This window comes from Labrus mixtus, chromosome 3 (assembly GCF_963584025.1).
Source record: "Labrus mixtus chromosome 3, fLabMix1.1, whole genome shotgun sequence".
In the NCBI taxonomy this organism is placed as follows: Eukaryota; Metazoa; Chordata; class Actinopteri; order Labriformes; family Labridae; genus Labrus; species Labrus mixtus.
Genome location: NC_083614.1, coordinates 32503420 through 32521773, shown reverse-complemented (window position 1 = coordinate 32521773; position 18354 = coordinate 32503420). Strand labels below are relative to the sequence as shown.

Sequence of the window (18354 nt, the reverse complement as noted above, 5' to 3'; positions counted from 1 at the left end):
TTCAAGTGCCGCGGCAGAACACACAGACGGGGCTAAAACACAGCCAGCGTAGCCACCAGGAATGTGTTTTCGCCTTATTTCTGTTGACGTGTAAGAGCAGCGAGGGGGAAGCATCTGTCTTCGTTTTTCCTTGAAACTCTATATATGCAGAACAAGCCTTAATGCTGTCATTACACGTACTGTCTTATTCCTGCAAATCAAATCCATGGACGTGGAAATGAAAATAGATACGGCTGACAATCACTGTGTGTGTGTGTGTGTGTGTGTCTGCAGAGGGGAGCACAGATTCTCCAGCGACCAGGGGCAAAATGAACGCACAGGTAACCTCTTACTCTGAGGGTCAGGATCATTTTCACCCCGAGCTCACACGGGACAGGCAGCTCAGAGGGGTACTTGTGCTAATCAGGGAAACACTAGAGACTCTTCAGTTGAGCCGAGAGGCACTTGGGCTACATGTAAGAGCAGACGAGTCCAAAGGGGCTCTTGGACTAATCAGACACGCTCATAGGTCTGTCACTGGAGCAAAGAGCCAAAAAAGAGTTTCCTCAAGTCATCCAGGAGGCTACTACTTGGGGCGAGAAACATAGTGGCACTCATGTGGAACAAAGGGTCAACGAGGCCATCAAAGGTCTCTAGGTCAGCAGTTCTCAACAACCCACCGCTATCACCACTAAACTAATTTCTGATAATAGCAAAACAAGCGTGTTTAAAAGGCGCTTCACTGACTTTTTGGCCCATTTTCTTTTTTCTGGCACACATTCACGACCCACTGAAAATGGCTCTGCCACCAACTTTTAGGTCCCGACCCACCGTTTGAAAACCACTGCTTTAGGTGATTTTTTATTCAATGTGGCCCATTGTATCCTGCCAGGTGGAGAAAGGGGTACTTGACCAAATGAGCCCAGGAGGGGCACTTGGGGTCTACTGAAGGTCACTCAAGAAGATCTGTTGTCAGGACCAAAGGGGCAGCAAGAAACTTAAAAAGGCACTTGTCCTTTATTAAATGGAAAACTCAGACAGATCATACAGGCAAGTGGGGCCTTAGTCCATCCAATTCAACCACAAGCCAATTAGAGGGACACTTAGCGATTGGACCAAACAGGATGAGCACTAGGAGTAAACCAAGGTTACACCTTAATTGGAATAAAATAGAAATAACGGGTTACTAGATGACAAGGATGAAGAGGAGCACTTTGGCTATCAAGCGTGGAACTGGGTCCTCAAGGGCCAGTCAGAGGGGCACTGGGGTTGAACTTTTGCTCCCAGGTGGACCAAAAACGCAACAAGGCCTTCAAATGGCCTCAAATTAGAAGGGTACCTGAGCCCAACAAAGGGGCCTTTGGGTGGACCAAAGTCACACATAGGCCAAGCCGGATAGGATGTAGGGGCAAACTGAGAGCAGGCCAAAATTTCCGGAGTGACCAGAAGAGCACCTTGGCAATCAAGTCTTACATTTGGGTGTCAGGGTCCAATTAGACAGGTACTAGTGGGGGGAAATAGACAAAGGGACACCAAGGCCGTGAAAGGGTAAAATCATATCGATTCAATGTGTACTTTTTGACTTGTTCCATACAATGGGGTCCATAAGCCAACTGGAAGGCTCCCAGGGTGAAACAGAGAGGCACTTACTGTTCTAAAAGACCACTTGAGCCCAGGGGACTAAAGGAGCAGTTTGGCCATTAATGTTGGAAATCGGGTCTCTTGGGCCAATTAAATGGTTTCTGAGTTAAATATAGGGGCATTCAGTGGGTCAATGGTGCACATGGACACCTGGAAGGACATTTTGTAACTTGGTCCATCAATGGAGCCAGAATAATGGAAGGGCAACCTGGAAGGGTACCTGAATGGATCAAAATACTATGGGGGTCAACCTAGGTGGCCAATGAAGCAACCTATAGCTGAGAACTAGAGGCCAATGAGAAGTCCCCTCGGGATTGTTAGGGGGGCTTTGGGTCAGAGGAAATGGGCTCATTGGCCACCAGGAATGGCATTTGGTGGATTGGTCCATCTGATTGGGCCGATATCCAAATTGAAAGGTGATAGTTCCAAAAAGACGGGGGACTTGGGTCCACTAATTGAGCACTTTAACCCTGGAAAGATAAGTGAATCATGTCACATGGGTTTGCTTTTCCAATCAGAGGGCGATTTGGTTTTGCCAGGCACTTTAGGAGTAGTTAAGCCAATGTGGCGCCCCCTATCTGTGACATCAAACAAGTCCTGTTGGAGCAAAGACTCATGAGTTATAACTGTGTTTCATACACAGTTTGAGCTTGTGGTACTGCTCCCCTACATGTAAACGAACACACACACACACACACACACAAACACACACGGTCCTCCATGATTGAAGTAATGATTACTCCAAACTACGACACCTGTTAACATTCACGTCTGTTACTGAGCGTGAGCATGGCCTGAATTATGGTGGGAAGAAACGATTTCCCACCACCGCCTCCGCCTCCGCCCCCGCCGCCTAGCTTTGTACAACAAGTTGACTAACCTCTGGCCCGCAGAAGGCAGATTATTACAAGAATCCAGCGTAATGAAAACAGACACACACGCATTAAGCCGTCACAGGAAGAATGACTTGCAGCGGAGATTACAGCATCCTCCATGAGTCAAACGTGTGAGAAGTTTTATGAGGACGAGGGAGAACAGAGACACATGGATCCACTTTCATTTTATAAATGGAGGATCTGTTGGCTTAACGGAGTCCGAGGTCGTGACATGCACATGCACAAACACACACAAAAATATATTTACTCTCACAACCAGTAATCAGATCTGAATCCCATTAGTGCCATGAAATATTTATGATTGCACACAGACATTTTTTTTATCCAGTGTGAGAAAAGTGTAGGTTAGTGTGTCTGTGTGTTTCTGAAGAGGGGGGGGGGAGGGGGTCCTAAATTAGACTGTAATTGAAAACAAATCCACATAGTAGTTTTCTCTGCGCTTTAATGAGGTTAAGTCACTGTTTGCCTCTTTGCACTCCGTCAGTCAGAGTGAGGAATCATGTGAGACGGAGACGTGTGAGCCGCTGCTCCTCTGTCATGGGAGAATAAAGCCAACATCACACCTCGTCCATTCGGCTGCTGGACAACTGCCACACACACATAAATACACACATGCACCGGCTGGTTTGTTCCCAGAGGCCTTCGGCTTTCATGGGGCCCGAAGAAAAAGTTAAGTGTTATTGTTGTCCCTCATTTGATGGAGAATCAAAGTTTTGGCATTATGGCATTTTAAGTTGTGACACTTTGCAGGAATGTCTCGGCGCTCTGCGGGTATTCTAGTTTCTCAGATTTTTGCAAAATCCTAAAGTTTAAGTGCCACTTAATCCCCAAATCTGCACGACTGACCCCAAATATTTCATGATGAATTAACCCTTGAATAGCTACCTCGATTTAATACAACGATTCCCTCCCTTTGCACAGTGGTTTTCAGCTTCTCCCCTCTGGACCGAGGTTTTTTTTAGTCCCAATGTCCAGAAACAAAACGGTACAAAAATAGATTTGCTTGTTACTGAACAAGCTGGAGCCATATTTGCACATGCTATACTATTATTGTTTTGTATTGATCTTATTGGCTGAGACTTCTCACTCCCTTATGTCCTGATCGTTGGATCCTTGAACATGTTTTTTTTAACCATTTTTTAAATAGTTTACCTTCTCTCCATAATGTGTTGTGTCTTGTTACATCTGTTTTGTAATCTGTGTGTCGTGATGGATGTCGATCTCACTGACTGCAAACAAATCTACCTTCATGTACAATTTGAGTCACCTGAACCTGAACCCAAATGTTATTTTTGGACACCTCAAACTTTAAATGACAAGATGAGAAATCCCCAAATAATAATAATATAATAATTTTATTTATATAGCACTTTTCAAGCCAGAGGCGCAGCGTGCTTCCCATGGACAACATAGACAACACAATCAATGAAGGAAGTTAAAAGCAGTTACCACAAAAAAAGATTAAATGAAAGATTTAAAAAAAAAGTTAGAACAAGTATGCATGACAAAATAAGCTTAAATCCCACGATTGCACAACATAGCTGTAATAAGTAGAACAGATAAAATGAGTTATCAGACAAAAAGGCAAGTGAGTAAAAATGTGTCTTGAGTCTGGATTTAAAAACAGAGACAGTGTCAGCAGATCGTACATCAACAGGAAGATGAAGCTGAGGAGCCAGTACAGCAAATGCTCGATCACCCTTTGACCTTAGTCTGGACCGTGGAACTGCTAGGAGGCCTGACCCTGCAGATCTCAGAGGCTGTTTTGGGTGATATGGAGTGAGGAGTTCATGGATGTAGCTTGGTGCTTGGCCATGTAAAGCCTTGTAAGTAAGAAGTAAAATGTTAAAAGAAAATGTGGAGAAGCACATTTTAAATTTGTTATCGGAAATAAAGGAAGACGGCCAAGGTATCCATATGTTTGGTAAAACACTCCCAAATTGTTGTCTTCGGGTTTCCACAAAAAGCTAGAGCATGCAGCGTTTTTAGTTATATAATCCTGCAGTTTACTCTTTATGGAGTCCTCGCTGCAATATGTAGGTAGGTTACTGTAGCACAATAACACCGACCGTCAATGGACGGTAATGACTACAATTCTACAATTCTACAATTCACTTATCAGACTCTTTTATCCAAAGCGACGTACATCAGAGAGTAAGAACAACACAAGCAAGGATCTAGAAAAAAGGGAACAATGTCAGTCAGAGCAAACGATCAGCTTTGAGTCTGATTGGACACACAGGTGCTGACAGGAAGTGACCAGAGGCAAAGCACAACATTGAGGGCAGTTCTTGAGAGCTCTAATCAGTATAGAAACCATCTTATAAGTCGTCGTTATCAAACAAAAACCATCGTCATTACCATCATCATCATCAATAATATGGAGACCATCATCATTAAGTTAGTAGGTATTCATGAAAGAGCTGGGTCTTTAGCTTTTTCTTAAAGGTGCAGAGGGACTCTGCAGATCACATGGAGTTTGGAAGTTCATTCCACCACCGGGGGGCGACAGAGGAGAAGAGTCTAGTCAGCGTCTTAGGACCCTGTTGTGAAGGTTGGATCAGACGCCTTTCATTGGGGGGGGGGGACGTTTTTGTCGCTGTTTTGTAATGACTACAAGTTTTACTTTGATTGGGACCTCATCTTTTAAAGGCCCAATGCAAGAGCTCCCCCCTTGGCACTACTTTAGTCCCGAGTACTTCTTTACAGTCCCATTTCTTTTATGATAGGGGTGAGTTGAAGTCTAGTCCTAACAGGAAGTTGTACAACATAATTCCCAGAGTGCTTTGCATGTAAAGGCCCTGCCAGAAGAAAGATGGCCATGGTATCCACATCCACACTTATTGTCTCCAAGTGAGAGCTAGAGCACACAACGTGTTGAGTTATAAAATCCTGAAGTGTGTTAAAGTGATTCTGAAATGTGTTGCACAGCACCCAAATGTGTTTCGTTTTCGATCCAACATATTCTTTGCACGCCTGAAACCTTTCCCAGGGGACACAGAGTAACTGTTTCATCTGTTAAAAAAGCTGTAGTTACAGAAGAAGTGTAACTTTGAGACATGATAAATACTAAATAAATGTTCCTTTTTTATTTCTTTAGGGCCCTGGATGGACGATTCATGCAAACATGCTCGTTGGTTTGCTGTGCTGCTTGTGAAGCTGTCCGTGTGCATTGCATGTTGCTAGAATAAAAACGTATCTAAGGGGTAATACATCACATCAGCAGGAGTTTACTCCTCACCACATCTCCTCGGTTGGAGAATCCTCCACTCTGAGATATTAAACCCTGGCTCAGTGCATCATTTGAAACCTACAATGTCTGGCAACCCCTCGAAGCGCCAGCAATGCCCTCTTATTTTAGCAGAACAAAAAGCTTTGAGCTGTCAGAAAGCTCCCATCTGGAGCCGGAGAGAGAGAGAGAGAGAGAGAGAGAGAGAGAGGCTTCATTGTTCCCGCTCCCTCCACCTCTCTTCCACGACCCCATCTTCCTGTTGTGCTGGCTTGGCGGCGAGAAGGGGATTTTTTATTTTGGTTTCTCTGCTGGAGGTCAGAGTTCCCTGGGATGTGGAATCAGAGGAGACGTTGCCATGTTTCCCCTCCCTCGTTTTTTCAACCCCCTTCCCAGCAGTCCCTCCGGGGGAAGCGAGCAGCACATTTCATCTTCCATGAGAAACGGCAAGCGAGCAGCAGCGGCGGCGGCACGGAGCTGTGTGATCACACGGAGAGCAGAGAGGGCCTGTGCAGGCACGCAACCCCATGTATGATGCGAGGCATGCGAGGAGGGGCACATGTGCTGCTGCCGAGGTTTTCAAATACTTGCAGACACTCAGCTGTTGCTCAATGCTCACTTTTTATTGATTGTTTCATAACCAGGGAGATGTTGGTGCAGTGTTGGCCAAACGTTTCTCTATTTAACGGAGCGTTTTACTCTTTAGGGAGTCCCCGCCGCAATATGTAGGTAGGTTGTTGTTGCACGATGACGCACACCATCAAGTCTTACTTCGATGGGACGTCGTCTTCCAAAGGCAAAATGCAAAAAGATTTCTTCTGGGAATGGGGGTTATTTGTCGTCTAGTCCTTAAAAAGGAAGATGTACAAATAAAGTCCCAGTGTGCTTTGCAAATCGAGGCCCTGCAAAAAGGAAGATGGCCACCGGTGTTGGGGAGACAAGGCTTAAAACTTGTTGTATTAAACTCATTGGATATGTCAGACTGATTTAGATGCAAAATAATGTAAAATATAGCTGTGAATAGTGAATATAGCTGTACACAAAATCAAAAGAACTTGAGATTTTGTGAGTAAAAGCAAAGTTATTTTCACGTCTTGTGTGTAACGCTTGTAAAATAAAAAGTAACAAGAAGTGTCCAATTTCCCAAGGTGAAGGTTTCAAACATCCTGACCCCTGCAGCTCCGTTCTGAAGGACCTCAAACCAGCCATGGTCTGTGCAGAACCAAGGAGAAGATCCAAAGGGAGGGGCTCGGGATTGGGTCTTATTATTGGTGGTTGATGTAATTGAGTTTAATTGGACTTTTGATCATTTGTCAAAGCAGCACAGACTGTGTAACCCTGAATACTGCCTTGTCCCAATACTCTTGAGTTTAGTGTACAAGCTTAAAGTCCCACTTCTGCTGGGGAGGGGTTAAAATGGGAATATAGGGGGATATTTTTCAACAGTACAAGAAAAGTCTCAGTGTGCTTTGCAAATGTGGACCCTGTGAAATGGACGATGGCCACCGGTGGAGGAGAAACAAACCTACTTCTTGTTAGAGTATCATTGCAACCCATGCATCTCCGAGGTCAAGGTTTCAAACATCCTGACCCCTGCAGCTCCGTTCTGAAGGACCTCAAACCAGCCCAGGTCTGTGCAGAACCAGGAGGGGGGGGGGGGGGGCTCGGGATTGGGTCTTATTATCTGCGGTTGATGTAATTGAGTTTAATTGGACTTTTTGATCATTTGTCGAAGCAGCCGAGCGATGCAAAACCTGCGTTCACGTGTCTCTGTAATGAAGCCGCTGTGTAAAATGTTTTCATAACCAATCAGAGTAATGAGCCAAACTACAAAAAGAGACAGCGTTTTCTTAAAGTCTCCGTGTGGACGTGATGGAGCTCTTTAGGGGGCCCCGGGGCCAATTACGTCATTATGTTAACCGAGCGGGGGCCGAGGAGAGGCCTTGAGACCTTTTTTTTCTCCAAACACAATCAGAGGATCATTCATCACAGGAAAACGCCTCACTCGAGTGGGACCATGTTTTAAAACCACCGAGGGGGACCGCATAAAGTGGCCATTTTTAAAAACGATAATAACACAGTTCAACAACAATAAGACACTCCAGAAGAAGATAAATATGATCGTTGAAGATGGCAAGTGTGACAAAAACCACATCATCAGTCAGAGGTGACATCAATCCGTGTGGTCGTCTGTCAATCCCTAAACTGTAAAGTGTCTTTGGAGCAGCCACAGCCAATCAGGAGGCAGCTAGTCTTTCTGTGCTGAAATCGATTCTGACTAATCGGAGAGCATTTTCCTCGAGCATCACACATTATTGGTCTTCTTGTAAATGTCCCCGTGTCCCCAAACGGATCGATGATTCAGACCAGAGCAAACGATCTGCAGGTGTGAAAATGTGATGTAGGACTTTCATGGATAACTTGAAGGGACTGTGGTTGAAACAGGGACAAACACACTTTACAAAGTGGACCATCTGGTCACTGTTTCCTTTCTGTAGCGTTGTCGTCTTTGCACATGACTCATAGCGAGGATGTTTTGATGACACACCTCCGCGCGATGCCAGGTAAGCGTCTGACACACAGAGTGAGCACAGATGTGTTTGTGCTGCACACACAGACGGCAGCGGTGACTCTCCCTGCTTGTTTTTCAGCAGAATGATGAGTCATTAAGTGTTTTTAGGAGGCCCTTTTAGATGTCTTCTACACCTCCCTCCCCCCCCCCCCCCCCCCTCTTCCATGCTGCCCGGTTCAGCCCGGCTGTTCACTGCGAGCCGGGGTGGGGTGGGGGTGGGGGGGGGTTCATATTTTCCGTGCACTGTGTCCAGGACATTTACAGTTGGCGTCAGGGTACGCTGTTGGTCTGAGGAGAGGCACTTTGAAGTGTTTGCGGTTTCGCCACATCTGCAGGCAAGATGTGCGTACAAGGATGAGGGGAGGGGGGGGGGCGAGAGGGAGGAGGGGGAGGGGTTCAGAGGAGGAGGCGGAGGGTTTCTGTCAGGGCTCTTTATGTCATGTGACAATGAACAACATCCTTTAACTCTTTCTCAGGATCGCTGGTCGATGGTTAAATTCACTTGGGGAGATTTATTTGGAGGGCGCCATGTTTGTGTGCACACAGACAGGAAGAGGAGGATCCTGAGGCCGCGCTCAGAGATGGACTTTACCCACACGTGCATTTTCTGTGGGAGGTGTCTCTGCTGAGGTGGTCAAAATCCTCGAGACTCTTTAGATACCTCGTGTTTAAATAACGACACAATCTCCGTTTTTTGAATGATCCACGGTCTCAAAACTTTAAATAATCAATAAATTACCCAATTCTGGTGACTTCTTTTCTTGTTGCCATGGTATCAGAACATTAAACCCAGCATTAATGTCACATTTTTACACTAAAATATCTAAGTAGGCCATATGTTTTTTGGTTTGAGTTCTTACACTGCCTCAAATATTTCCAACAGTTATCAAAGCCAGAGAAATCCTTCATTTTTTAGAGTTGTAACGGGAGGCGTCTTGTCGTGGTGGCCGCCATGACAGAGCCGCCAATTTTTTATCGTTGCTATGGCAACACCGCATGTTACGTCAAAGAACGCTGCATAGGGAAGCGTGAGCTGCTCCTGAAAGCTGCCGTACTGTTTGTGCTGCTGTGACAAAATACTTCTATAAACATACTAATCTGTAAACATATTCTCTTCCTCAGGTCGGTTTCACCCGGTCGTCATGACTACGGTCAACATGGAGTCTGTTGGGTTGGACTAGCAGAGAGAATCACTCCCATGATTCCCCACCAGCCTCAATGTCATCTTTTTGTTATAGTTTTGATTGAGAGCCCCCTGGTGGTGGAGTTTACATACTGCGCCTTTAAAGTTTGATATTCTGGTATTGTGCCGACCCCAGTCTGTGTTGTAATGGTGACAAAATGTCTCACATTGCTCCAGCGTTTTGCGTCATAACCAGAAAAGTGTCTGCGTTGATTAAACGCTTGTTAGTTTTAACTTTGCAGAATCATTACTGCGTCTAAATTTAGGGTGAAACATCTATAAAAAGAGCAGAACAAACATCAGCATCATGGCTTTAAAAGTGCGACCACAGGGCAGGGGTGAAGCCGGGGTGGTGCCACAGTTCCCTCATTAAGCAGAAGCCGCGTCAACCCGTTAAACCTCTCGTCAGACGTCGTTTGTCTCCGTCTGCTCCTCTTCATCGAGGCTTCAAACTTCGCCCCGCAGCCGCCCAGAGCAGAGCGCCTCTGCAGCATTAAGCCCCCGCCGCAGGGACATCGGTTTAATCATCAGTTTATGGAGCTGGATTTCGCTGAGCCCATAGTCGCTGCGCCCACAAGTATTTTCACATTTCATTAGCTTGTGGGTTTTGCCAGGGCGGCGGTGAAAGCAGAGGGAGGCGACGGTGAGCTGGTGTTGATCCCAGCGCTGGAATTTTGACTTCTCCGTTTTCCACACTCTGATTCCCGCCATATTCCTCTCCCTCCCGTGCTTCCAGACGCCGGTGGCTGCCATTTGCAACCACTATTGAAGTCATATTTCACAGCTTAGTTCAGAAATTTGCTCGACTTGCTTCAAATTAGAACGATTGCCTCCCCCCCGCCTCCCCCTGTAAAGCGTTGCAGAGGATGATGGGTTAACGCTGGTTTCACACAGATTCTGCCGCCGAGCTGCGCGCTGCCACCTCAGGTCAGGATCACTCGGCTCACATCGGGTTCAGGTTTGAGTTTTGGCTCCTGAACACATGGCTGCAAATTTCCTCACATCATAAATAGTGTGATGATTGAGACTGTGAGCGTGACACGGCCTCTGCCTGCACACACACACACACACACACACACACACACACACACACACACACACACACACACACACACACACACACACACACACACACACACACACACACACACACACTCGGGCCTCAGGCTTTCTCTCACCTGCTGCTCGCTTCATTTTATACGAGAACATCTTCTGCACTTTGCACTAAACATTTTCAGTAAAGGCCCAGAAAGTTAAAGGTCTTCAGGTTCCTCCAGCAACAAGGAAAACAATCTGTAACAACGGTTGCAGCCGATCATAATCAAACCTTCTGCTGAGATGACTTCACTCCAAAAACTCAAACCTAAGCCAGATAAACCTAATACTAATCTCAAGTCAAAAATATCTCATTACGTGGCGCCGGTAGCCTGACGGTTATGTCACACGCTCAGTGCACCAAGGCTGTTCTCCTCGTGACAGGTGATTTGGGTTCAGGTCCTATCCTGTACAGGAACGGAAAATTTCCCCCAAAAATGTCTTTAAAATAATAAAATATGTCATGAGAAGCTCGAGTCCCGCTGGCTGTGTTGTTGTCAGAGCCGTGTTTACATGGACGGGACGGCCGGCTCCTCCTCTTGTGTATAAAAGCTGTTTTAGTCAAGAACTAGAGAGAAGAAGAGAGAAGAGAAGGATAATTTGGTCCTCTGATTGTGCTAAATATGTGCTTAATTATGATGTGTTCTAATTGATAACTTCCTTCATGATAACGTGAGTGGAGAGGGGGGTTGGAGGTGTGTCTCTGGAGGAGAGCGGAGGCTTCAGTATGGAGGAGGCGTGGCCAAACAGGAGCTTTGTTTTGGTTTCATGCTGGTGCTCAAGGGCGACACCTACTGGATCATAAAGTCACACATTCTTCCTTTAATCTAATTAAGTATATTTTGTTTTTGATGCAGGTTTTTTACTTCTTTATTGACCTCGTCTAACGTCTCTGGAACATGCAGCCTCTTTGACGGGGAAATTACTGCAGGTTTGTCTAAAAATGTCTCCCATGTGAGTCCAATAATCCCCCCCCCCCCCCCCCCCCAACACACACACACACACATCTGAACCGCCGCGGTGTTTCAATGTTCCCCTTGTATACAAGCCCAGAACACGGCTGAACAATGTCTCCCTGCATCATAAAGTGCTTTAGTGTGGTCTGTAAAAAGTTCACATCCTGTTTTCCTCCACATGCAAACACCCCGTTTGAGGTCGAGGATCTTTCAGTGAATTCAAACCAGGAGAGGAAAAATAAAAAACACACACATAGAAGCTTAAAAAGATGCTGCAGATCTTTCCTGCGTGGGCGTCGAAGAAGGAGTCGCTTCAGACTGACAGAGGCGTTCACTGTCCCCGTTTTCTTTCCCTGAGTTATTGATGCATTAGAAACTACAAGACTGTCCTCAAGTGGAAAGTGACAGAATAGGTTGTGCCTAGAACAACTTTTATTTAAGTTTCTCTGAGGAAGGACTTCATGTGATTGTGTTAATTAGAAGTTTTGACCCAAATAGCTCTTAGGATCAAGAAATATTTATTTTAACTTTTAACGCCTGCAAGATGTAGTATGCCCATGACCAGTAGGGGCAGTGTAGAGGCAGCATGGAGTCCAAACTTTAAACATCATATAGAGCTGTCTCCCCCCTCCTCCCCTCTACAGTCGATGCTCACTCAGGTCACCATGTGGTGGACTCTGAAGCTTCAGTGTTTATCCAGCTCTGCATGGGTCTGTAAACCTTTCTGTGTTCTAACCTCTCCATTTTTCAAAAGCATCTCCAATATTGATCCTAGTTGGAGCACGTTTCTGCTCGTGGAGCTTATTAGAAACATGCAGAGGCTTTTTAGGAACCACTTCTCTTGCCCGCTTCCATCGCTGCAACACCTGTTGACCTGATAACTGCTCTCATATCTGACAAACCGAGGGGCGTCCAAAACGGGCCGTGTGGGGGGGTCATCTTAAAAGCGCCTACCTTCTCTGGTCCAAACAAATCCAGAGCATTCAGGAGCAGAATCTAAAGTTAGAAGGAGGACATACTGGCTGCTGCATTGTTGTCAGAGAAGCCAGCACTTCAACATGTTTCCTTAATGATCAGATAGTAAGATACCTTTATCATCTCACTCACTACACATCTCACTGATTGGTCCTTTAATGCTCCACTATGTTCAGCAACAAGTCTCCAGTTATGAGAGTCTGCTGTTTAGAAGGCAGAGCAACACAACTTCTACCAGAGCTGGAACGATGAGAGCAAACGTTTTTGATTATGCGACCTCTCTCGCGTTACGAGAAGCTGTTTAATTTGTTCTTAATATCATCAAAATTTGACAATTGAAGGTTTAATGAAGGGTTTTGCTTTATGATGACCACAATCTAACCGAACTGTTGTCGTCATGCAGGAATATTGTTGGAGGAACTGGCAGTAAACACACAAAGACGTTGCCAGTGAATGTAATATGAAGTTTTTACAGAGTTGTCCAATTACAGACGTTGTAATTGGACGACTCTGCAAGCAGGCAGCGTGCTGGCACTGTAAATGGTACACACACACACACACACACACCCACACGCACACAGACACACACACCAGACTCCACAAAATGAAATTGAATAATAAACTGTTGGCATCAAACCCGTGCTTATTCTGAAAGTGAACCCCCCCGCCGGCAGCAACCAGCTCGGCCTCCCGACATCAAGAGACAGGAAATACCTGCCGACTCTCTCAGGTCTCTGCAGATTTACTGGAGCAGCTAATGGCTCCTGCAGCAAGGGTCTGTTTCTCTGCCCCCCCCCCCCCCCCCCCTCCCATGAATACATCACATCACACCCACCAAACACTCTTTATACTTTGCTTAGAAGATGCTTTTACTTTAAACATCACAAAGCTGCAAAAATATGTTTATTTACAAGAAATATGTTACCCAGCAGAGCAAACGGCAACATGTGTTTGTTTCAGGTACAACGAAACTGGATCCAGGAAGTCCTGCAGCCCAGGTCTGAAGCTTCAAATGGTTTTAGATGCAAAAAAACGGCTGAAAGCTAACCGCTTCTCAGTCCCAGGTCATCAGATACTGACCCTGTGTTTTTTGCTCAAAGCTTTTCAAACACGTTGTAACCTCCTAAAAGTTTTGTGAAGCGGTCTCATTTTGTTTATAATGAGGCAGCAAAGTACTGAGTGAGGTTTAGTTTAGTTCAAAAGACAACTCAAGAAGTCGTGAGGTGTTTAAAAGGGGAACCTACCCTGATCTCCTGAACCGATTTCACACATGCACTCCTGAAAAATATCTAGATCATTTCAGGAGGACTGCTCCAGATATCCTCCTGATCTGGTTGTTCACACATGACTCTCAAACTGGAAATATCAGGACGTTTTTCAGGAGTTTTCTGCAACTGTGAAAGACCTACTTGAAACATTTGTCACAGGGGGAAAAGCAGAAATACACACTTCATGTTTTAAAGTCAACTACGGAGAACTTACATTTTGTATTTTAAACATTTTGTCCGATCACTTCGCAGCTTCACAAGTTGGTTTTGCATATTTTCTGTAAATGTTGAGCCAAGTTAAATTCAATCAGTGCACGCTTTAAGTCTTTGTTTCACACTTTTTGTTTATGTGGGAATGGTCACGTCTGCAGCAAATATTAAACTTTAAAGATCATAAAAAAGTTTGTTTTTGGTGTCTTAGAGGCTTCAAAAGTAAAATAAATAAGACGTGAAGTAACACAACTAAAGGAGTTTAGAGGAGAGAGAAGGGAAAGAGAAACAAGGCAGAAGAGGAGGATGCAAAACAAAACAAAGTTTCTGAAGTTCACCGAGTTACTTTCCACCTCTGATGCTCTGATCCACACACACACACACACACACACACACACACACACACACACACACACACACACACACACACACACACACACACACACACACACACTTGACTCCCTGAAGACACGTTCCAAACCTCTGCCTCTGCTCTGACTCACGTAGGAAAAAACATTGAATCATGGGAGTAAATTGGCGCGGTGGAAAAGCGATCGGTCGCAGCATGATGTGCATGTGCGATCCATTTGGACTCATTACGCCGCCGTCTGAAAGGTTACGGGATTGAAACCAGCGTGAGGGACGGAGCTTCCAAGGGCACAGAGAGAGCGCCGGGGCCCCGAGAGCGGCTCCACATGTTGTCAGACAACACGCTACCACGGCAACACAGAGGAGTGGGTGGGGGGGGGGGGGGGGGGGTATGGATTGTGGGTAGATCTAATTGGGTGGCTCTGCTCTCAAACCTCACTGCTATGAAAAGAGGTGTTTGTTGTTCCAAATTAAACTGAATTAATGTACACACTCTCACTTACCGCACACACACACGGACGCCATCATCCGCTCGTTTGTAGCCAGCTGTGAGTGGCGGTGTGTGTTTTCAAACCGGACTGTTTGTTGGAAAGGGGGGGGGAGAGGGGGGGTGTATTTCTTGATAAAGAAGGTGTAAGTAAAGGTGAGGAGGTCGATGTGTGTGAGGAGATGGAAACATATCCGACATTAAACCAAAGTTTGGGTCCGTGTGTCCGATAGTTCATCTGGTTTTGGGGCGCAATGAACTCTGGTCCGCTTGAAAACTAGTTTCTCTGTTGGCTTCCAGGTGCACCACAGTTCGGGGTCGCCGTAGGTGAGAACACGATCTCGATACCAACCAAGGGAAGTGAACAAAAATATTTATTAGTAAGAAAACCCGACTAATCATCTGTAAACAATGTCAAATTGGTTTGCTGAGCGAGGCTAATGTTAGCATTGCTAACACAACCAGCCTTTCGTCCTCCTTGCAGGTTAACTTCCACATTAACACATTAGTGTGGTTTAAATTACTCCGGTCACAGCCGACATGTAACTTCAGCATTAGGCCGGATGATGCAGAGTGAAATCAAACTGAACCAAATGAAAAATAGTAATGTTCCCCCCTGACCTTCAGCCCTGAAACACACTGAGTCCACCAAACTTCACATGTTAAAGAGTCTTAAGTGTCATCTCAAACTTTTATCTCTCTTTCCTGGGACGCCGGATGCACAAAAAAGGCAGAGCGCCCTTCAAAAAAGACGCAGGGCGCTGCACTTATCCTCCAGGCAGCTGCCTACTGCTGCTCTCTACTCATTGAAAACAAGACGACGCTAGTGCTCGGAAAAAAAAGCTAGGTGGACACGGGGCTTAAAACTGTTGCTGCAAACAAAACTGTTGTTTTGGATATTTAAATGCAGACGCACACACAACACACTGAAGTCATGAACTGTTTGACATCGTGGAGGCGTCTTAGTCTGGCCCTGCATGTAAAGACATGAATACATTAGCCATGCAATCCACCATCATAGTCATGCTGAATCACACACACACACACACACACACACACACACACACACACACACACACATGGGCCTGTCCTGCCAGCTCCCAGCCCTCTGATGGGAGGAAATTATTTTTGTGTTGTTGTGAGAAAGCTCAGCAGGAAGCTTGATGCAGTGAAGAGAAATGATCCCTCCTCTTGCGTTGGCACACTTTCTTTAAGAGTGAACGCAGCTCTGCAGATCTGAGCGGACGTTAACCCCGAGGCTTGGAATCGACTGTTAGAGCCTCGAAGCAGTCAGGATGTCGACATTTGTCATCGTTTGTTTGGCTCAGAGATCAAAACCCTCTCAGTCAGCAGCACCTGATCCAAACCCACATTACCTTGTGAATTATTGCACGTTCAGGGCCGGGGCCATTAAAAACTCTGTGTAACTAATCCCTGCCCTCAGAGCTGAGGAGAGCTCAGCGAGGAGGGAAAAACACACACAACATCCTCAGACCCTCGACGACACGCTGTGGTAGATAAAAAAACTTGCACAGGCAGCCAGAGGAAAAGCAGCCCAAAAAAATCTTCAGGTCTCGTTTCTACTGTGACTTAATTTACTGTGAGAACTGCAGATGAAGAGGAGGCACATTCTTCTGCTCGATGTTCTCTCAGGGGATGGAGGTTAGACTCACTCCTCTCTCCGTCTCCTCGAAACCAGCGAGGCTCCAGAGACAGACTGAGGTTTCTCTCCGCTGCAGATTCCACACAAAGATTCAGTCTGAGAGGATGAAAGCTCGGGCTGTCTGAGCTGACGGCTCTGCTCCCCCCCGGGTTGTTTTCTCTTTTCTCAGAGGGCGAGAGCAGCGGCACCATCACACGAGAGCGAAGAGGAACAACACCACGCATTGTTAGCACCTCCTGGAGGCCGCAGCGTTCAAGACACCAAACATTAAACAGTTTAAACTTGTTGAGAAGGATAATAATAATAATAATAAATTAGATTTATATCGCGCTTTTCTAAATACTCAAAGACGCTTTGACAGGAAACAACAAAAAAAAACAAAGCAAACACTAACTGGATAACGTCGGACCTTTCAGATTTTTAAACTCCATTCTAACTTCTAAAGTTTCCAGCTGCTGGATTATAAACAATGGCAAAGTTTGACTGGAAACAAAGATGGCCGATGCGTCTCCATCCCCGCTCACTGCACAAAAGTGAAGCCAAAATACCAACAGATGCGTTTCTGTGCAGTTGGGATTGCCTGGCGCTGCAGTATTGATGCTAACCAAGGCACACATATAACTTACTGATAAAAGGTCAAAGGTCACTCAGGTGGGTTAGGTCCACAGGTTAGGTCTGGAAGCAGACAGTCACAGTTATGGAAAGGTAATGACTCTTGTGTTGGCATTTCTTCCTCTACTCTGGAAATCTGGTGCAAACAGCAACGCAGGCGCCTCATTCGTCAACACAGCTGTCAATCATGGAGTGATACCCCTTTAGAGAGTTTCAGAAACAATGAAGACGCCGAGACGTCGAGGTTGGGCCTTATAGCTTGTCTGATAGGCTGGACTAAAAAATCACTGAGATACTGTACGAAAAAATACTTTTGACTTTTAATTTACAACAAAGGAAAATGAACACATGATGAGATAAGACACGCTGAGCAAAGACAATACAGGTCAACCAAAAATATGGTGACCGTGCCCCTCTTGGTGTTGTTGTATTTGAAATCAGTCTTTGTCTCATGCCCGTTCAGACCATTTTGAAGTTCTCGATCTCGTCTCTTCAAATCATTTTTACCACTGATCTAATATCTTACCACGTCATCACTTTGATTAGAAGGAAAACTTTTCTTTCTAAAAGAACTAATAACGTCAATTAATTTGTATTTTGATTTTTATCCCCCGGGTTACGGACGCAACCTTCCCGGTGTTACGGTCTAAATGACTCACCCTCACACGCCCGCTGCACACAAGACGAGGATTTGTCAGTGATATATTTTAATGGTCTTGGATCTTGACTCGCTCTCACCCTGCCTTGTTCTTGGTAAATGTTAGGGATGAGTCTGGGGAATCCAGAAAAACTGACGGCATAAGAAACTAAACTTTGAAACTGGGACGTGCAGCGCCTCAATCTGAGCATTTACAGGAAGAACGTTCGGTCAGAGGGCTTCTCTCTCTCTCTCTTGTGTGCACGAGGTGATGTTATAGATAAACAACAACAACAAAAAAAGCTCGGAAATATACCTGGGCGGCCCGCCCGAGCACCATCCATGCATGGTAAACATTCGTCTACTGAAGGCAACACACAAAATAAAAGAAGTCCTAGTGGGAAGTTCTTGCATACTAGAATGTTAGCCCCAGGAAGTAAACTTTAGCACTTGTATATTCATGTCAGTCGATAGGCTGTGGTTTCTGAGACTGTATATTTTTCTGTGATGGTAAAACCGACACTGAGGTGTCCATGAGGATGCCTCGTGCACGCAGCTCGTTAGAGATGAGTCTGGGGAATC

At 45.5% G+C, this 18354-nt stretch overlaps 1 long non-coding RNA gene across 1 annotated transcript in view; it reads left to right on the top strand.

Moving 5' to 3' along the window:
• The window catches only part of LOC132972089 (uncharacterized), a 473300-nt gene that overhangs the window by 368104 nt on the left and 86842 nt on the right, over window positions 1-18354 (top strand). The window lies entirely within an intron of this gene.